Below are 21,988 nucleotides of genomic sequence, written 5' to 3'. Positions count from 1 at the left end.
CAGCTGTTCTGTATCAGGAGTACTAAATTTACTTGTAGATTTAAAATAGGTGAATGAGTTCGCAGCTGAAAGGTCAGGACATGTTGTTTATTTTGTGCTTTGCTTTTCCTGATTAATATAAAGTTGTCTGTAGCATCTGATGTTATTGTCAAGGACTTCTGGTGTAATGCCTGCGGAGACAAAATGTAGACTACTGCCAGTGTATCCCCAGCACCTTCCCCCAGCTTTGTATTTTGTCACAGTTGTGGTCTGAAGTACTCCAGCACTCAGCCAGCACATACTCTAACTCACAGAGGTCTCTGTGGAGGGAGGGGTATTGACTTCTCCATCATGTGCAGATCAAATTTCAGGCTTTTAGAGTTTTGTGCCTTTGCCAGGTACACTGAAATACAGATACCAGCTCTCACAACCTTCATGTGACTTTGGCAGCATGCACGTGGCTGCTCTGCAGGGCAGACAGAGTCACCTCTTCCCCAGGGATGGATGGCATCGCTGCTGTAGGTATGCACCAGCCATTTTCCCTGTGTGGGTTCAGTGCTGGGACGGGAGGTTGGCCTGTGTGAGAAGCATCAGGAGGGTTTTTTGCAGGTCTGGGGAAACGAGTGTGAATTCACAGCGTTCAGAACGTTTGACCTAGGCTGCATTGCAAAGCACCTTCCCTGGGAACAGTCTGCCTCTGGGTGACACCTCAGCAGCACAGCTCTAGCTCTGCGTGCCCTGCTGACCTTGCTTTAGCTGGTTCTGTGATGCCACTTGACAGCCACTTGGGCAGCCACAAGAGAGGCTGTGCTGCTGCCCAGCACCTCAGCCCACAGCTGTAGGGAGATAGGTGGAAGTTAGAACCTCCATGGCTCTAGAAATGTGTCTTTCCTGAGACACATTTCTTGATGTGAGGAGTATGATGTAGCTGTTCCTCCACAGATACTTGGCAATCTAGAAACCTTTAGTAAATTAAACATAAAATAAAGGACAGGGGAAAGAGGAAGATCACAAGGACAGATGAGGAGGAGAGGATCTATCTTCAGCTCAGCTTTAAAAATGAAGCAGCAATACAAAAAACAACCCACAGAATCATGTGCTTTAGCACAGGAAGCAACAAATGCTCAGAGCTTCTGAGGATCCCAGGGGCTTTTAGAAGTCAAGCTGAAGCTAGGCCCACATACCCAAGGAGAGTAGGACCTAGCTGTGCTCCTTTGTGCCAGCAAGAAGCCAGGCAGGAGCACTGCTGGTCAGCGGCTGGGATCAGCTGGTGGGGAGAAGTGATGGGTTGAAGGCCAAGATGGACAGATGGGTGACCTACTGAACTCAGGTCCAAGGCAACAGGAAACTATTGGGCAGGGAAAGAACTGGGAGGTGCTTAGGACACTGTTGCTTCAGTGTCTGATAAGCAGAAGGTAGGCACACAAGCACAGGAAGGAGTGTGGCATTCAGGAAGTTCAAGCTCTTCTCAGTACCCATAGTCAGAACCAGCTGGAGCCCACTGGGAAATGTTGCCCATGCAAGTGCTTACTGGGTTGCTGCACACCTTGAGTGGGCTGGGGGACTTGTTTTTAACGTGGTAAGCATCTTTCCATTGCATTTAACATTGTACAGATAACAACCAACAGTAAAGCTGTTCTCAGACATGCACACAGGACCACGTATGCCAAAATTCACATGTTCAGGCACAGCTGCTGCCTCATTCGTTCTAAAGCTTCTCAGCATTAAATTGCAAGCAGGTCTGTCCTGCAGCTCTCGGGTCTTCCCCAGGAGATCTGATGGCAATGAGAGGTTTGTGAAAACCATTTGGAAACCCAAATCTCTTGTAATATTCTCTACCCACAAAAGCACAAGCTTTAAACTGTCCTGAGCTGTGAAATTCTGATGGGGGCATTAGAGAGAAATGAACTGAGCCTCACAACAGCTCTGGGAGAGAAATATTACTTTTTATTTTACAGCTTGCTTTTAAAAGGCATTTAAATGTCTGCCTCACATATTCCAAGTGATTAAAGTAATTCTTTTCAAAAGCAGCTCCTGAGTACAGATACCTGTTTCTAGAACCTGCAGGCCTGTTGTTCCTCAGAATGACTGCATATTTATATGCTGGATCCTGACATGTTAGAAGTAAACATGCATTACTTCATATTCTCTTGTCTTTTTGTAGGATGGGTGGAAGATCAATTACCCAACAAAAGAATTTCCTCATACAGCACCGAATGATTAAAAAATGCAGAGATTCTTCCTTTTTCTCTCTTCCATCTGACTGGGACTTACCTTTAGAAGAGGATTCCCATATGTGCCACAGAGCTCAGAGGCAGGTAACCTGGTCAGTCACAGCTTGTGCCCAGTTCTTCCTAGTGGCTGGTTCCAGCCTCTGCTCAGCATATACCCCTCTATGGAAGAAGCCTCTGCTGAACACCTAAATTTAGGTACAAAAATATTCCTCTTGAGGTCAAGCCTTTAAGGCCACATGTTGCTCAAGTCAGGTGCAAATGCAGGGCAGGAAGAGCTTCAGAAACTCTAGTGAATTGTTTATGGTTTAACACAGCTAAAACCAAACCATCAGCAACAGTTTCAGCCACAGTCCCTGTTCCTGTGGGGAAAACCTGTTAAGAAACCAACCGTTATCTTCAGCCTTTGGAAACGTTAACATCAGCTTTGTGTAATGATTCAAAGGGCTGCCTATATACAGTGACAGCTATGACAGAAACCTATGCTAGATGATTGAATGCACTTTCACATATGTTTTAAATATGTTGTCTTTTTAATTAAAGATTGCAGGATATATAAAGGTGATGTAGTGATGCTCACACAGTGCAGCTTTTTGTTGGGTTCCTTCAGGTTGTAGAGACTCAAGACTGCCAAGTTTACAGCTTGGACATCCAACGGCTTGAAGGATTTGGCACTCCATGTGGTGAGCTCAGGCCTTTCCCTGCTGGAGCAGGCTGTGGTGGGCGCTGGCCACTGTCAGTACCTCTGGTTTTACAGCCACATGCAGGAATCCTGGTTTTAAAAACAGCCTTGAAGAACTCCAAGATGCTGGGTAATAAACCAGCACTGAATTGTCCCTGAAATGTAAAGGGAAAAGCAGGATGAGTGCTACTTGCACCTACTTTAGAACTAGGCAGCAAAACCTACTACCTACCACCTATACAATGCTTAGTGTAGTAAGGGCCGTGCCTGAGCTGTAGCTCTATATTTAACTTTTAACATTAGCTAATTTGGAGCAATTTGAATGCTGTGCACATATCCCACTAAATGTCAGCTAGTAAATAAATTAATTTTTGCCTCATCACCGCATAAAGTGTCATAAATCTGAGCACTGGTGTGAAATGAAGGGGGTCTGAAAGGTTTTGAGTGATTCGTCATGGTTTAAGTTCAACTGAAATTGTTAAAGAGGAACAAAGTGACATGACCAAATTAATCCATGGGGTGGCTAAAGAAACCCGGCTAGCTAAGGCCAACATCCATCTAACTCAGTGCAAATGTTGTAATCTCATTATTAACTGTCTTAGGAAGCAAGAGCAATTAAGTGAAGGGTAAAAGCAGTGGTAAGGCTGTAATTTATTGCACAGACCATTACTGGGGAAACAACCTTTTGACAGAGATATCTCTTTTCTTTCTCAGTCTGCTGCAACTTGGGAAATGAGGAGAAAATAAGAGTTCTTCTGGCACGGTGTTTCCTAGTGTGGGGCCTCGCTGGTTGGGGAACAGGTAATTTTTGGCTATTTGTATAAAAAAAGCTATTTGTATAGCAAAAGCTACCCAACAGCTGCATTTTGTGTGCTGGAGCACACATCTGCAGGCAGCAGCTGCAGTCAGGGATGTCAGTGGTCAACATTTGCCTTGGTGAGACCAACGCAGCCAAAGGCAGCGCTCCCTGGACCCGGCTGCTCCCTAACGCGGGGAACGGGCAGGTTGAACGCGGCCGCCGTTCTCCAGGCACGGGGGTGCTCACGTTACCAACACGGCTCCGGACCGAACCGTCACCGTTCCCCCGAGCGCCTCCGCGCTGTGGGGACCGTTCCCTTGCGTCCCCTGCCTGAAACTTCAGCAGCGGGGGGGGACCGGGCGGCTCCTCCCGCACGGAGCCCCCCCCGGCCGGGCAGGCCCCGCCCTCCGCTCCGTCCGGCGCTGCGGCGGCTCCGGCAGGCCCTGCCCACCGCGGGGCCCGGATTGGCGGCGCCGGGCAGCCCCTCCGCTCCTCCTCCCGCTGCCGCCGCCCGGCGGGGCCGGGGGACGCCGGGGCCGGCCCGGGCAGTGCCATGAGCTGCGGGTAAGGTGAGGGAGGCAGGGCCGGCCCCGCCGCGCAGCCTTGGCCCGCTCCGGCCGCGCCCGCCGGGCCGGGCAGCGCCGCTGCAGCAGCGGCCGGTGTGAGGCGAGGGAGGCTCCGCGGCGCTGGCGGCTGGAGGGGAGCCGGGGTCTGGCGGTGAAGGGAAGCGGGCAGGGCCGGGCCGGGCCGGGCCTAGGGCGGACAGGGGGCGGGTGGTCCGGTAGGGTCTGATGGCGGCCGGGAGGGGCCGGCGGGCGCTGCTGCCGGTCCGGCCCCGGGGCCCCGGGTCGGTTGTGGTGCTGCGGGGCCGGTTGTGGTGCTGAGCGAGCCTGGGTGAGGGGTTGTTTTTACTCCGGGCAAGGTCCGGAGGGATGGAGTTACTTCCCCTGCCGTCAGGGTAACTGAGCCGGAGGGTTGGCTGGGGGCAGTGTGCGGTCTGGCAGGAGCGCTGCTGGAGTAGACGCTTTACCTTAAACACACGCAGCAGGAGCAGCGATAACGTTTATTCTATGTGGAACCGGGGAGAGGATTTCCAATTGGCTTTTTGTATCTGGCTCCTAAAATCGTTTCAATCTCTGCTTAGGTGTTAGCTCTTTAGCGTCTGTTTCTCTTGTAATTCACCTCTCCGTTGCAGTTCAGTATCTAAATGCGTTTAACGTGTCTCTTCAGCATGTGCTAAAGTTCCTTCTAAATGTGTGCGCTCAGCCTCTTGATGATCTGTCAGCAGATATCTGAGGAACTCCTGCCCGTAATTGAGAGGAGTTAAGTGTACAGCTGAGTTTAAGTTGAACTTTCATGTTGTAACTTTCGTGTGTGTAACTTTCATGTTGTAACTCTTAGATCTGTGTAAGACTTCAGTGCTCTAAGATTATCTTCTGTTAAGATGCTTTGTCATACTCCTCTGTCTTCACACAACTCTTTCAAGAGGATCTTGCCTGCATAACAAGGGAAAACAAGGCAGGCTCAGAGTCTCAGGGGTGTATTTTGTTTACAAGAAGATGAAGTGGTTTTTTTTTCTCCTTAATTTTAAAATAACTTCATATTCCTAAACTGAATAAAATTTAGGCACTATTTCAATATTCTCTTAGTTGAAAATGTGCTAAATTAGAGGTAAAAGCACTTTAACTTAAGCAAAAAAGTAAGCAAACGTGTTTGATGTTAGAATAGACTTTTAAAGACTGACATCGTGTTTTTTATGACATATGAGCAGTTACTGTTCTGATTGACTTCAAAGCTGATCTAGCAAGCTGCTCTGATGTGGGTGACATTAATGAGACTCCAGGTAGGTGCTGAGGTTTGAGGCAGCATTTCCAAGGCAGGGCAGGGTAAGGTGCTTGAGCAAAAGACCAAGAAAGTGATTTTGTATTCAAAGCTGTGTTATACTGGACTCTCCCAGCATATGGTATCCCCTGTGAATTGTGTTGGTAAAGTGAACTTTACTTTGGTCCATGCAAGGAACGACCTTAAATGACTGATACTGCTTTATTTCAGAAAAAAAAGAGTAAGTTAATGAAATCCAAAGTGAAAACTTGAAGGACATGGCCCAATAAAGCACATCCGGTAATCACACACTTCTTTTTGCATGAGAAGAACACTTAGTAGTTTGAAATCTTAATAGCAAATGCTTAGTTGTTTCGAACTAAAGAACTTCTAATACAACTGTTTTACAAAGTAAAGAATGAGGAGCAGAACAGCTAGAGAATGTGTAATGCCAGCAATTTCCTTGTTGTGTTTATGTAAAACAAAGCAGTGGGAGATAGGGAAATTTATGTAAATAAAAGGTTAATGTAACTGAAATTTAAAATGATGTAGCTAGAGGACTGAAGGTATGTTCTAACAGCCTCTTAGTTGATAGATTTGGGGATTGTGCTGCTCTTGCCTTGCCTTTCTGTGCAAACTGGACCAAATCCATTAGATGAAATCAGAAAGCTTCTCTTGTAGCATGTCAGAAAGGCTGCCAGCCTTATGTTGTGTGAGTGTGCAGGTGATGAGTTGCAAGCATGGCAGTGAACATATGTAAGGCTATGTTTCATGTGCTGTTCTTCCCCTGTCCTGTTCTGAGCTTCAGCTTTTTATGGCCCACAAAATGAATAGGTTGCGGTGCTGGGCGCACAGAGTGTAGCCGATACCTGCCCAGGAGCTGAAGAAAAATTAAGGCTGTTTATTAGGATAAATGGTAGGTTTCAAAAGAGTGAAGAGCATGGTAATTTAATTGTGGTCTTAAACACAATCTTGGGGCTTGGAAAAGTCCCTCGAACCTCTGATTTTTATTATTTTCCTTTGGTAAGCTGGAAATTGTGGTATCAGATGTCCATAGTAAATAGTAGTGTTAATTGTGTGCTCTAAAGCACTTACCCTTGAATAAAGGCATCGTATTATAGAAGTCTTTGCTGCCCTAAATGAAACAATCAGATGGCAATGTATGTTGCAAATAAGAGTGTAGTGTAGGCTTAGAGATTAGAGAAACAAAGATAAGCGTTAATACTGTGAGTGTGTACTTGGTATTAGAAGAGATTTAATGTATTCAAAGTAGAAATCAACTCTGGAAATGCATAAGGTTGCCACATGTACCCAATAAAGGGGAAGATGAATGACTTTTCTTACTGTAGCTAATGTAAAGCAGACACTGGAAAGGATGGGTTGTGATTTCAAGGGGGAGGATGGTAGAACAGTGAAATAATGAGAGAACTTAGCCTGTGTGTCAGGACTGCTGAAGAATGCAGCACTTGAGGGGCAAATGAGCAAGTTAAGTAAGGCAGTGTTGGCTTTGTGCCTGCTGGGTCATGAGAGACCTGGTCAGGGAAAAGCCTTCATACAGAGTTGTCTGAACTGTGATGATTGCCTCATGTTGATGGCCCAAGATCTCTGATGTTCAGAACAAGACCTGTGGTACTGCATACAGCTGACCTTTGTCCTGGCATCCTCTCCTTGGTATAAAGCAAGAAGTTGACCCTGTGTTGAGCAAGGTGTTGGACCAGACTAGCTCCAGAGGTCTCTCAACCTAAACTTACATTGTGTTTCCACGGCAGTTACAGAGGAGAAATGACAAGCATAAAAGTAACTCCCAAGCTACTTGTAGGGCAATGTAGTTGTCAGATTTTGACATTCCAGATAATAAGCAGATAAATTGGTTAATGTCTTTTAAATGTTCACTTATGTTTTTGGGAAAAACAACCTATCTGCACTGGCACGTGACATCTAGGAACCCTATTCCTAGAACACTATTGGTTTTCAAAGGTGTTGCACAATGATGGGAAAACATGTTCTCTTCTCTAAACTGCTTGTATTTCAAGAGACAACAGATGACTAAATGAAGGAAACAGTGAGACAATATAAGCAGGCAATGATTTCAGTACATTACTAATATGATTATTAAACTTTTTTTAAGGCATCATAACAAAGGAGATACTTAAAAGAGAATTTGATAGCAGTTTAGTAGCGTTACTGAGTTTTATTAGACTAGATTCCTATAGTCTAATTCTCGTCACTAATTTTTCTGTGCAGAAAAACCTTTTATTCCAAGTCCCCTTTTGATTATTAGTGTTTTCCAGCTATTTTAACCTCTTCATGAATTTTACCAAGTCAATTCAATGTGAAGGCTTTGCCCTCACTGAGCAGTCTCTTCTTTCTTGCCCTGTGACAACATCTGCAGCTCTTACGGCTGTAGCTCATAGCTTTGTGTAGCTCACCAAAGTCTTGTTAAGGAAATACAGTTTGCAGTTTTAGATGTAAATTACCACATCCACAATGTGACGTAGTGCAGAAGAAGTCTTCATATGAAAAAAGTAGTACTTATATGAACTAATTCTGCTGAAGTATGTTGTTTGTAAGATACTGTTGACTTTCATTATGTATGTGTGAGACCTTGACATAGGTGTTTATCTCTGTAGTTACCTACTCAAGCACCCCGCCTGTGGATTTATGGAAACCAGTTAATCAACTCTTCAAGAGGAATATGTATTCTGTAAAGAAATATCTTATATGGGCTTTTAGATTTTATTTTTAGCAGTGTACTTTGAAGAGAGAAAATGCTGCGTGTTCAGTGTACCAGATAAGTGCTTTAATTACCTTAGTTCCATCTTCATCTCCCTTTTGTTTTCTGGCAGAGAATTGTCAGTTAGTATTCCGTGTAAAGTCCTTTCATGCTGGAGTTTATGAGAATATATTGCTAAGTGTGGTGAGAGAAAGGACTGCAGCAAAGTGAGGGAGCAAGCAGAGTGGTGCATCTTCATCGTTCTTGAGCCATCCTGACGTGAAGGCTTCGACATCTTGCGCTGTTTATTCCTAGTGCAAGACTAGGTCTGTGTGCTGAGAAGTAAGCATTAGTGTTGAGGGAAGGAAGGGATATGAAGGAGAGGAGGAGAAACAAGGCTGCTTAACTAGGGTAGGCTGGAGGCTTTTGTAATTAGTATTATTTTTTAAAGAGATCCTCTGGGAAACTCTGCTGAGACTCAACTGGTGGGAAACTGCACAAGCTCCAGGTCTTCCAGGCTTTTTCACGCTTGGGATCTTCTCACTGATGTCCCTTGGTGTCTCAGATACGCTGTTTCCTGTCTGGATCTTGTATTATTTGGAAATTGGTCAAATTTGTAACGCAGAGACAGTTGCCAGTATATTTTCTATGGTTGCCTCACTAGGTCTAAGTGTTTTCTTTTGTTGCTTTGTCTTGATTGTGCAGGTCTGTAGGGAAGGCTGCATCTTCATTAGGCTTCCTGGAAAAGGACATGGAATACAAAAACAGGCTTGTGTTTGCAAAGTCTCTTTCTTGTTGCAGACTGGAACGGAGATAGAAAATGTGAAGATTTCCTGGAAGATTGGGAACTGGTTTTCTAAATTGAGCTGAGTAACACCAGCATGGGTACCGTGGGGAAGAGCAGCATTTAACAGCTATGGAGCAAAGGCAGGACTGCAAAGTACAGTGCTATCTGTCCCTCAGAAGTCTCACTCTAGTGTAAGAGCAAGATTTAAGACCTCCAGAGGCACCGTGGTAAATAGTGAAAGCTTTAGGATTATTAGTTAGTATTCCCTATTCTCAGTTTATTCCTTCAGTGTATATCATTATGGTATGTGTAAAGCTGTTGTTGATTGCTGGTTTAAAAACCAAGAAGTGTACTACTTGTTTCGTTATTGTAGAGGAAATGGTTGAGATTCACAAAGATAAAGAGTTTGTGAGATTTTTTTTGTACTACAAGTGGTTGAATTCAGCTTGTTTCCTGGATGTGTGGGACAGAATCCCAAATACTGCGTCATAAAATGTATGACCTGTTTTTGTCAGAATTGTGAATTATCTATTTTTGGACAGCTTAACTTTTTTTAAGCTTCTGTTAACATGGCAAGCCCAGAAGTTTGAAGGCAGAAGGTTAATAGTTACTGCCCAAGACCGTGTTTCCATCCTGAGCCAACAAAACGTGGATTGCATGTTGGTTAGGAACTTCACCCAACAGCCTTAGCCTCTGTGTGTCTCTTCAGGCAGGAGCGTTGTGAAGGCTGAGGTGTAACCTGTAGAGTTAGTATGGTTTTCTTCAGAAGAACTGGAAATGAATGGAGTTGCTTGGATCAGGGACTAGCTTTGCATACTGTAGGTCCAAAAGTACCTACCTGCTTGGCAAATGAAATTTGAAGGCTTGTAAAGGGATATTCAGTTCTTTCATACAAGTCCTTTATTGGAGTAATTTTGCACTGGAGGCTGCCACGTGCTAACTTTGTTTCATGAGTTTTGAGCAAATCCCCTCTCTTTGGCACATAGTGTAAGACTTCCAGTCAGACCAGTTCTGTGTGCAGTATTTGCCTGCATCACCGTTTAATGGGGTCCTTGATGACAGTATCTTTGTAAAATAGAAGGTGAGTGCCTTACATTGTAATTACTCAAATAAAGCATCAGAGCTGCTTAAAACCTTCCTGTTGTGTTAGCCAAGACCAGTCCTGCACCCACTGGAAATCCTGGGAGACAGGAAGCACAGGAGCAGATTTTCACATCTGCAGTGTTCAGTAATCCATATATGTTTTTTTCTCCATGCTTCAGAGTTCTGAGGTGTCAGGTTATTTACCAATCATCTTTATTCTCTGGGTACTCAGAGCTATTGTCTCTGAAGCTGATTGTTGGTGTCTTTTGAGAGACATGAGAACATAATGGTAAAAAAGGGTTTATTCTCTGATCTTGCCTGTCTTTCCTTCCTGCTTTTCAAAATTCCTAGCTCATCGTTTTTCTCTCCTATTTAACTTGCTTCTTTATGATCAGCAAGGTGTGTTATTCTGCTGTGCAAAGTCCTAATCGATACGTAGTGCAGCAGTTAAGTTGGTGTTCTAAAAGACAAGACAACTGATGGACAAAAGATAAGAGGAGATCAATAAGACCTAGTAAATAGTGGTGTTTTCCCATAGAGGCCAGGAGGGTAGTGCAAATGAATTGTTATATGAATTGGGCTTTAATATTCATTATTTTGTGTCTCTGTGGTTTATAAACTGTTATGCTCTCTGACCCTACTGGTGTTGGATGACAGGAACATTGCAGAAGAATGTCCCTTAGTGCTGGTGAACATATGGCATGTCATGGACCACTTACCCTATCAATGCAGAATTGTTATCCTGAAGCTGTGAGAAGATGGAATGGTCAAGCTTTAAAAAGCATCTCTTAAAATTTAAGAGTATGAAAATTGAGGAATTGGGGGATGCTCTTCTAAAGGCTCTGCTTGAGTCTGAAAAATTGCTATATTGGGTTTTAGTAGCTTATGCAGAGGTGAGAGCTGTAACACTCTAGATCTTATCGTGGATTTCATGTGTTTTGTTTAAATTAACTTCAGTTGTAAAACAGGACTGCAAAACTGCAAGCACAAACCAAGCCACTATATCCTTTGATACTGGTAATGTCAAAGCAGGTGACAGGACTGAAACCTGTCATGAGCTGCAGTGAAGTTCTGATCTGAAATCAAACCGAGAGCTGCAGAAATAATTGTGTTTTACTGGAAGTCAGGATTAAGCCTGAGGAAATAAAAATGTCTGGTTTATGAGTTCAGACAGGCTCAAAGAATAAGGCTTCTTTATGAGGCAGGGAGATAGTCATGCTCACATACTTGTGATTGGAAATACTGCTTAACATGTGATACTAAAAGCAGACAGTGGAAGTTGTCTTAAGTTTGGATCTGTCTGTCTCTTGGCTTCTAGTTGCAGTGTGTTGCGTTACCTTCTCTGAAACTCCAGTGCATGGTGAACCTGCCTGCACAGAGCTCTGCCAGGGTTCCGAGAACATCCTCTGGCTGAGGCCAGGAATGGTAATCTCACAATAGCTGAGCATTGCAGAGCATTCCCACCTCCCACCTCTTGTTCCTCTCTCCCTGCCCCAAAGTGGCCAGTGCTCTGGGTGCCTTCCAAGCTGAGTATTTCCATTCTGCTTGCTTAATACATATCCATCATTTCTGTTGCCTGGAGGGGCTTCACTTTCTTTCCTAATACTCTTGTGTAATGTTTAGTGTTGCACACATAAATAAATGTACTTTGGTGGTAAATGAAAGTGATCCGTATGTTTATTCTGTTGTTTGTAGCTGCTGTGAAGTCTGATAAGGCTTATCTTTGTAAGACTTTCTCAGTAGCAGTTCTTTTTGTCTAATCACTTTCACACTTCTTCCTTTTCAACTTGAGTTGAAGTATTAAACATATGAACTGGGAGAGGAGAAGAGGGAGATAGTCCTGAATGTCTGTCAGCTCAAAAATGTCCCAGTTAATAAAGGCTTTGCCAGGTCTTTAATAAACCTTCTGAGCAAATACGTGACAACTTTACAAAAGTATTTTTATGAGGGGTTGGGGGAGAAATAATTACTGTTATTCTATTTATATGTTATTCTTGTGAATAACAAGAGATGTGGATAGAGAAGGGACCAGCTGTGCATGCAAACTGTCTCCTGCTTTGTAATTCCAGTTATTATTCCCTTTATAATAACAGGCTGGGTTTTCCAGGATGTCTTAACACTGTTTAGAGGTTACAGGCAAGCTGAAGATCTGTGCTGAACAGCTCTAGAAAACTCTTGAGTGTCTGAAAAGATGATTTTGGAGGCGTGTTATATTTAAGAACATAAGTATTTGGTTGTATGCATCTCCACTTCTTTTGTCATGCGGCTGTAAGGTGTGGATGGTAACTGGTTTTGATTATTGAATAGGTTTTATGAACCCTTGCTTTTCTAATGAGTTGGGACAACTTTTCCATTCCTTTTTTATTGGCCAGGTCTTACCAATTCTATCTAGATAACTTATTATTCTTTCTATCAAGCTAAAGCTTCACAATTAAAATGGTAACAAGTCACTGTGCTGCACCACAAGTGGTGTTTCAGTACTTTACTTTCTCAGGATCTCTTTAAGAAATGCTGTTTCTTGCATCCGGATGCCCAATGGGGTATGCAGCAATGAAAATTCTATGGGTTCACTGTCCTGCAAACTTCTTTCTAGTCACAAAACAGATACGGTGTGAACAGTGGCTTTTCAGGCCTCCTCCTCCACTGTCCCAAGCCAGATAAATGCTGTGTGATCTATTTAGATCTCACACTGTTAAAGAATCCTTGTCTGTTATGACCAGAGTTCCGACTCCTTCATGTTGCTCCAGAGAAATCTGAGAGTTTGTAGAGGCTGTTCCATGGTGTAACAGAGGAGTGTGCCTCACAGTGTGGTGGTGAATGCGAGGTGATGAGATTTCCATCCTATGTCTAGTTTTCCACGTATACGGGAGGGTTTCCCCCAAAAGATGAACCAATCTTGTCTCTAAAGCCTTCATTACATGTGGCATGGCAGAGAGAGCTCCTTAGGGATGTGTGCAGCTTCCTCACACTTCAGTCATCATCACTGTTACATCACCTTATCCTGGAAGACAGCTGTAGCTGCCACCCATGGTTGGCTTCTCTGACTTGACCTCTGCAATTAAAAGCCTTGTTGAAACAGTCACACCTCTGATGTATGGTGATGGATGAGGAAGTACTCACAGACTTGGTGCTTGTAACTCAGAGCTTGTGTAGCTGCTTGACTGTGATAAACAAATGCGTGGTGGATTTATTAAGCATGTGTATAAGAACACTGCCATATGCCTGAAATGAGAATTGCCTGTGTACTGCTGTAATTGAACGAGGCAGGATATGGCTCAAAGATGCCTATTTCCTGTTGCCCTTTTGAATCCATCTGGTGGCTTTTGCTGTTCTTTTATCTCCCAGCAAATCAAGACCTGAAAATTGATGACTTAAAATTAATTTCCTTGAAGCTACTTCAGTGACACTTCTCTTTCTATGCATGTGTGTGCACGAAATGTAACCCACTTATGGTGGAGGGCATTTGTTCTTGGCCTGTTTTATCAAGTAGTTGAGGCTGTAGATATTATTTCTGCCTACAACAGTAGAAACTTCTACAGTGCTGAAGGCATTTGCTGGACAAACATAAACCTGATAATACCTGGTTATTGAATAGCAAATATCATAGGATGAGAAAGAAAAGATGTTAACCCTTTTTATAGGGAAGTAACTGCAAAGAATGACAGTAGAGAGCTTGCATGGGTCCTACTTGAATTTAAAGTAGAACTGGGGTTCTTAATGAATTTAAAACCAAATTTAAGCTCTTCATATTTGGGGTTGGACAAAATGACCTTTGGGAGGGTCCCTTCCAATCAGAATTATTCTATGATTCTGTTGTGCTGTGAATTCAGGCAGCTGGGGAATTGGGGTATGTATTGCCACAAGGCACCACTTTCTGACCTTTTAATTTCCGGCCTGTGGGGTTTGTCATATGAAATTCCTGGAGACAACTGCATTGATGAACGTTTGCAAAAGGGAGATGTGTTTTACAGCTCCATGTGTAGCTGCCCAGAGTTCAGTATGTGCATCTCTGAAATAAACAGGCCTGGAGGAATGACTTCATTTACAGATGTTGCCCCATCTTAGTCTTCTACCTGAGATCTATTTTCCACTAAGATAAGGTCTGTATGTCTGTGTCTGCATGCTGTGAGAGTGAATTATACCATATAGGAACAAGTAATTGCTCTCTGAGCAGAGAGAATGAGTAATTCTGGTGCTCTCTGTTGCTTCGTGCATTATTGATCTTTGGGAACTAGTTTTCACCAGAGGCAGTGAGAACACTTCAAGGAGTGCTGAGAAGTTCAGAAAACTGTTCAGTAACTTAAACCTTTGAGGGATACTTTTTGCTTACGTTTTCTTTTACATCTGTGGCCTGATTCATCCAGTGAAGGACTACTGGGGTAGATTCATGCTGCTGCAAACAAAGAGAGGAGAGCACTGTTTGCATTCTTCCCAGTCTTATGTTTTTTGATGTATTTGCATGACAGGTTACCTTTCTAGGCATGTTAACAGTACCCACCTTGTGAGAGAGAAAACCAGAGTAAGAGGGATTCTCTCATTGCTCAGGCGTGTTTACGAAAGGGCTTTAAGATCTGTAAGGACCCCACTTTGTCATCACAGTATACTGATTTTCTTTCTCCTTACGAGAAATATGGTGTTTCTATCTAGTTCTATGTGAAATGATTCTGCTAATTCACATTGCCAGCGAAGTTGTTTTTCTTTTGTGTATCGACCTGCCAGAGTTTCTTAGCAATTAGGACTGAAAAATATGTTGTGGGAGGTGCTCATCATTTTCTGACTCAGTTGGTTTCAATAGGAGTCAAGCCTGTAAAGCAGCTGCTAAGGTCAGGCAATCTGTAATTGACCTATCATATGTTGTAATTAAAATGTATCACAGCTGCTAGAAGTAGGAGTTACCTCTATTGCTCTCAGGGGGGAAAACCACACACCAAAAAACCCTCCAACCCAAAAGAAAACCCCCAAACCACCAGAAGGGTTTAATACATTAAACTAATTCATTAACTATTGCTGTCTTCCGTGTCTAATGCAAGGGATGGAGAGGAATGCAAATCAAGCCAGTGGCTTTGATTTTTTAGTAGACCTCTTTCATGTTCTGGATAACCAAGTGCAGGGAACAGTCTTGGCAACATCTGTCAGTTAATAAGTTTACACCTTGAAACATTGAGTTATAAATACTCTGTGGAAAAAAATAAGGAAAAACATATTCAAATGAAATCACACACATGGATGCTTTTTGCCACATACTTCTACTTATTTTGCCATAATGTTTTGTGGATTTTGTAAAATACTTCTATGTACTGGGAATTTTATGGGTTTTGTGTGTTTTTTTGTCTTTTTCATAGTCCAGTATTTTTAATCATTAAATGCTTAAACCACTCTAGTGCAAAATTAATCTGTGAGATATTGTACTGAATTGTATATGACAGTTGTGAGGCTTGAGAAGCTTTTTGACAAGCTGAGAAAACCCCAAGGCCCCTTATGTGTTGATAGTTGGGAAGCTGGGGAAGTCTGGGGTGTCTGTCACAGTGTTTTTGATTGAGCCTCACCTCATATTGTTGCTCATTGGGGTTTGACAGTGTTTGTATGGTGGGGTTGTTGTTTGTTGGTTTGGTTTGCTTTTTAATACATAAAATCTTTGTCTTTAGCATGGGGAAAATCGTCAGGGACCATCTTGGTTCCATTCCAGTCTTGGGGAAGATTTTTGTATCTTGAATGTTCTTCTGTCCTCATTACTCTGCTGCATCCTCCAGCTGGAAGGCTCCAATGCTGCTCAACTTCTGCATTTCAGTTTCTGGGTATTTCAGTTGAACATAAATCTGACTGCAATGAGATGGATGTTGCTGTAAGCAGGGAGAGGTGTCTGGTACTTGTCAGTTCAGAGTCTGGCATTTTGTGTTCCTGCTATCCTTAGGACAGGCTTCAGAATTGACTTTACATTTTGTTAACCTTCAATGAGTCCTTCTATGAGTTAGAAGGAATTGAAAGGAATTAAATCATAGAAGCTGATATTAGTAGTTTGCGATCTCTGCATGCTTCTTGCATGGTTACATGGTTCTTCAGCTGCTGTAGCTTGGCTCTTTGTTGTTGTTTTAAGAAGTTAATGATACTGGATGGTCTTATTTGCTCAAAGGGCTTTGTGAGCACTGCTTTAACTCACCTCAGTGAAAGGTAACATTTTTCTCACCCTCCAAATAATACTGAAACAAAAAATAACAGGGTTTGTTATTTTGATGCGCATTTGAAGTGTGGGGGGGAAATGAGCCTGTGGGGCAACTCTAGTAAGCCATTTTTCATGTAGGATTTAAGGCAGCTTACTGTACTTAATTTTGGAAGCATGCTTCTCTGTAAACCAGGCCAAATTTCACCTCAAGACTTTACAGTGACCTGTAATTTAATCAGTGATGCAGGCAGCATTTTCAGCTGTGGCCTAATCTGCAGAGGGTTTAGATAATCTTTCATCAGATTAATGAGAAGTTGATTCTTTATTTGTTTCCACTGAGAGACTTCCAGTGCTGCAAAGTTTTCTGTTCTACCTCACCATTTATCCTCTCAATAGGATGTAATTTTTTATGCATAAGCTTTTGATTTCTGTAATAATAAAACATCTTTTGTCAAGATGCAGAACTTTTGTGGCACCAGCAAATTCTGATTTAGTCTCTCCTTCCTTTTGGAAGAGAACAAATGCAGCAGTTTTTATTGCTCAAGGCCAGTGATTTTGAGCTCTCTTTTGGCTTATCAGGGTGACTTAAGAGAGTGCTTCAGCCAGGTAGTGCAGCAGCTTTAGAACAGTGGGAAAAGCTGGCTTTAGACTCTGACAAAGTTTGCCTCTCTGTGTATGCTCTGGCTTTAATGTGTTTATTTCTAAGTCTCTTGCTGTAAGAGTTTCAGATCTAGGTCTGGAAACCTTTGTTTTTCTGGAGCTTTCTATTCTCACTCATGACCAAATTAGTTTTTTGGGTAATTTTGGTGCCAGCAACTAGTTACCTGGAAAAATAAGTATTTGAATGTGTTTTGAAGAGACAGCAGTATGTGATACAGGAAATTACTAACCTCCAAAATCCATGATGGAGGCAGAGAGGGGGGATTTGGTTGTTGTTTTGTTATTACTTTGGTTTGTTCTGTTGTGGGAATCAGGGAAGTAGTGAACGGTCCCTTTGAAGTGGTTAATGCTGAGTGTTTTGGAAGGAAAAGATGCTACCTGCTGCTTGCAGTTATGAATAATAAACAAGAATAAATAGGTCATAGGAGGAGAAGAATGGAGAAAGTCTAATGTGCTAGAACTTCTGTTTTCATTGTGCAAATGGGAGTAAATGTTCTTTAGTGACATTACACTCTGGTGCAGTTTGAATCTCTGCAAAAAGCAGAGGAATGTTATGTGTCATTTTGTGAATGTAGCCTTCAGGTTACAGGCCACAGGGATGAGGAGCGTGTCCTGCAGCTGCGGTTTGTTCTCTTTGCAGAAACTCCTGTTTCTGTGTTTGTGTATATGTTCTTGTTTGTAAGGAATAAATGTCACAATATGTAGCAAAATAAAGTGACTCTACCCCCTGTTTACTGTTCTTCTATGAGTTATTGCATGTTGTGTTTTAAGCTTTGATTTAACTTCTTTTACTTTTTACTCTGAGGGGAATGTTCAGTTTCTTACAAATATTGCTTCACTTCAGGCTTCAGAACAGCACTCAATAGGAAGAAGTTGAGTTTTTCTGAGTTTCTGGACATCCTTTGACTGCTTTGCTTTTTGTGGTTGTCAGGATCAAGCTGTAGTGCAGCTTTATGAAGTTTTTGGTGGAAGTGATGCATTGTGGAAGGAGAAGAGGAAAGAATACTAATGAATCTTTTATCAGCGAAGGCAGAGAAACTAATGTGGTAGCTGACCTTTCTTAGGTCCGTGGGGAAAATGTTAATGTAGAATAGACTCAGCTAATGTTAAACAGTTTGTATTTGGTTGGTTTTGAAGCACTGTAAATACAAGCTTGTATTGAGGATGTGATTAGCAACACCTGTCTTTGAAAGCAAAGAATTCCAGTAACTTTGAAGACACGTTATTTGCCATTGCAATTTTATTTGACCTTTCTTTCTTAGACTTCACTAAACAACCCCCCTTATTTGTCTCTGATAGGTTCATAGTTTTCATTAAAAATATAGTCTTATTGGCAGCACTTTAAAATCTTGCTTAGGATCTTTCATTTATGTGTCCCTGAGCTTCCCTGAACACTGGTTATTTAGCTGGGTTGGTCTTAATTTAAAAGTATTTGCACAAAAAAATATAATTTATTGATTCTGAATGAGGTTCAGAAAAGTCCTGGTGAAGGTATTTTAGCCATTCACCAGCTTAGTTGTGATAACCTGGTTGGCCTCTGTTTGAGGTATATACTGTGGGAGGTCTGTGTGTGTTTTATAGTCCATAGTGGGTGGCATCATCTAATTTGGCTGTGATCCCAGTGTTGGCTTCTGTTGAACACACTGGACTACATTCTCTTCATAGTACTCAACATGGAAGATATAATTTCTGTGCTTAGATTTAAAACAGGTTTTATTCAGGTTTTTCCCTCCTCTGTATCTCAGATCCAGTTGTGTGAACTTGAAAGGTGAAGCCAAACTTCCGTCTTACTCGAAAGTGAGTTTTAAAGTATTGTCTTCAGGCTGGGTAACTAGATCTCTGACACAAGGATTTGACAGGGCTATTGTGTGATGATACCAACACTTGCTATATAGTTCATTTAAAAGTAATGACTAGTGGATGTAAAAGGAATAATAGATGTTAACCATGGAATACATTAACTTGTGCACATGCCAGGGGAATTTAATTTGTCCTAATTAGGAATTTCAGTGGGATAGGAAAGGATGTTGAAATTTGGGGGTTGTATCCTTATTTTGTCTTTTATGGCATAAGTCTGCTGGATAAGTTTATAGTTATGTGACGGAGAATGTCCCAGCAGCTGTGATCTCTCTTCAGTGAGGTCATTCTGGGCTAAATGGGACCTCGCTTTCTTGACTACTTTTGTGGCAGAATAGTGGTAATGGATTATGGGAGATGTAAATTTCTGATGATTTAAAATGTTGCTGTATCCAATAAGGAGCACTAATACTGTGCTTTGCTTTGAAGGCCCTGAAATGAAGACTTCTAGCTCTTAGCAGAAGGAATTTTTCCTGCTGAGACCTCTGTTGCTTGTTTTAAGTAAATATCAAGAATAGCAACAGTCCTGTAGTTCTTGGTGTCAGAAGGAAGATACTGGCTGGGTCTGTAGTATATTGAGCAGACTCTATGAGTTCTGAGAGCTATTTCGGATCACATTGGCTTGTGCAGGTTTTCCCAAACTGGAAAAGATTTAGCATTCTTCTAACCTGGTCTGAAAATAGGAGCTGAATGCATTAGGGTGGTCCTGTCTGTGGTAACATAAGATCTGTAGCTCGTGTCACACCATGTACGTTGCAAAGATAATCTAAAATCAAATATGCTGCTTCTCCCTCCTACCAAACAGGGCATAGTTTTAGAGTACTACACATATATCTATCTTCAGTCAGAGACTTGGAAATGACTACTGAGTAACCCGAAACAGTAAAAATGAGCCCCAGCAGTCTGAAAGTACAACTGCTTCTTTCCTAGTCCTGGTGGTGGCTTTGCCAAAGCAGGAGGTTCCTGTTGAAATGGGTGACAGGGACAGAGGGGTCACTGGGGAAAGCAGAGATGTAACCAGTTAGAAACATCTTTCCATTTGAACAGTGATATCAGTCCTCATGAAGTCAAGTTGTGGCATTATCAACAATCAAATCAGTGGCTTCCTGAATAGCATTTAGAGCTTGTTCTTCTGATGCAACTGACAGATGAAGGGGAAAGTATTACAGTGCTTTTAATAACATGTATTACAGTGCTTTTAATAACATGTAAGACTTTTTCTGTACTTAGCAGGAAAGGAGTTTTTGTTTTGTGGAAAACACTTGTTTAGGTCTGTGTTTAGTAGCAATGAGCAGGGAAACTGCTCTTGCTGCTGATTCTTGTGAAAGCATTTTACAGCATACCCTTTCCTCTTGTGTAGATGTTGCATTAAGTAATAGCAGTGTGACTGGAGTAGTTGGCTGCTGCAGTTTAGTTACCCAATCTGTCCTGCTTCTCCAGCTGACTATGAAAAGCATTGAATTGGGCTACTGAGTATGCCTTTTTTAATTAGTAAATGTGGCTAAATTGAACTGTATGGATGAAATAAAGGGGGTGTTTGCCACTTTGACCTGTTCTTTTAAGTTAGTTCCTACTTTGGTGCTTTGCTTATTGACTGAAGCACTTAATAAATGGTTAATGTGAAAACATTGGTTTCTGTATGCTGTAGATAGTGTCATTGTCTAAACCAGGCACTTGAGTGCACCCTGTGTTTTCTCAGTGCTGTGAAGTAGGTGGTTTCTGGGGCTCAGCTGAGGAAGGGTGGGGTGTTTGCTGCAGGGAAAAGGAAGAGGGTTCGTCAGTACTGGAGAAGGCTGTTTATGCAGTTGGGCAGAAGGATGGAGTAGTTGGTGGTTCCTGTAAACACTCCCCATTAGTCATTCCTGGTGTAGGTAAGAGCACGTGTTCCTGTAGCAACTCTTATGGAAGGTGCTGTGGCCAAACGTGACCCAGTGCTGCCCAACACCTGGTCTCTCCCTGGGTGTCCTGGTTCATCATGGCGTGGTGGAGATGTGTTGTCACCTCGATAATGGCACATCCTCAGCTCCTGACTTTGCTTCCTCGCTGCTCTGTGATGAAGGGCTGGGCAAGAAATATTTGCCTGGCTTGCTGTTTCCTGTTATAGCACTTTAAAAGCAGTGCCTGTGGGTGAGGATTAGAACACTGCTGTTATGTGGGTAATGGGGGTGCTGTGCCTTAACATTTTAAGTGGAAGTTGGTTGGCAGCTTTCTCATTCTGCCCTACAAAAGTAACCAAAGTTCCAACCTTCGAGGGAAAGCAGTTGTTTTCTGAGCAGCCTCCTTCCCTTCCAGGTAAAAGTTAGTGTTTTGAATAATTTGAAGCCTGAAGATCTAAGGTTATTATTCAGGCCTGCCAGCCACATAAATAAAACTGATACCTCACGTCTTCAGAATCAGCGACAATAAAAACCTAAACAGGCAGCCAGCAAAGGTGAGGGCAATGTGGCTTTCAAAAGAAGGGTCCTATGTAAATACACCTACATCTCTGCAGGTATTGGTGTAATCTGCAGTTTCTTCAGATTTGTTCCCTTCAGATCAGGAGGCTGGGAAGGAATGCCACATCTTCAGACAGCTGGGAGAGGAGTTGAGGAGTAAGTAAAAGTGGGGGAAATGAGAGGAAAACATAGCTGGAAATCAGTAAGAAGTCAATCTGTTAGAGTGATTTAAGGGGTAAAAATGTATGGTTCAAGAACCTGAAGCAATATCTTTATCAAAACTGAACACCTAATGGGAGAGCTGTCAATAACAGAGCAGTGGAGGAATTGGGGGGTTTATTGTTGTATTCACTGTGGAAAAGCTTCCCAACATCTACTATGAAAACAAAACAAAAGCCTTCCCAACCAAATCCTTTGCAGCAAAAAAGAGGAATTGTTCTCAGGTATGGATTGGAAACATGGGCCTGCCCAGAGCAGGGGAAAATCCCCTATCCTGTGTTTGTAGGGAGAAATTACTCTCAGTAGGGCACCTGGTGTGTTGAGAGGGGTTAGAGTTGTTAAAAGCTTGGAATAATCCAGAAAGCATCTAGAATAGCATCTAGAAAACATGCTATTGTTGTAATCCACATTGATACTCAGAATGCCTGTAATGAAATACCTGCTGTTGGCCAAAACAGATGTGCTCTCTTAAGTAAATAGCATTGCATATATTTCTCCTGTTTTGTACACTCATTTGCTTTCTTTTTTACATACCAGTTGCTTGAAAATTTGATACAAGATG

The 21,988-nt window shown here is 42.5% G+C and overlaps 1 protein-coding gene across 1 annotated transcript in view; it reads left to right on the top strand.

Annotated features, from left to right (window-relative positions):
- Window positions 1–4,142: 4,142 nt before the first annotated feature.
- Window positions 4,143–21,988, top strand: part of TEX2 (testis expressed 2) — a 48,330-nt gene continuing 30,484 nt past the window's right edge. The window contains exon 1 of the mRNA XM_034067500.1: window positions 4,143–4,255. The gene's annotated coding sequence lies outside the window, so the exon portion shown is untranslated. The remainder of the gene's footprint in view (window positions 4,256–21,988) is intronic.

Source organism: Melopsittacus undulatus, chromosome 11 (genome assembly GCF_012275295.1).
Source record: "Melopsittacus undulatus isolate bMelUnd1 chromosome 11, bMelUnd1.mat.Z, whole genome shotgun sequence".
Lineage (NCBI taxonomy): Eukaryota > Metazoa > Chordata > Aves > Psittaciformes > Psittaculidae > Melopsittacus > Melopsittacus undulatus.
The sequence above is the reverse complement of the archived record's forward strand: the minus strand, read 5'-3'. Positions and strand labels throughout refer to the sequence as shown.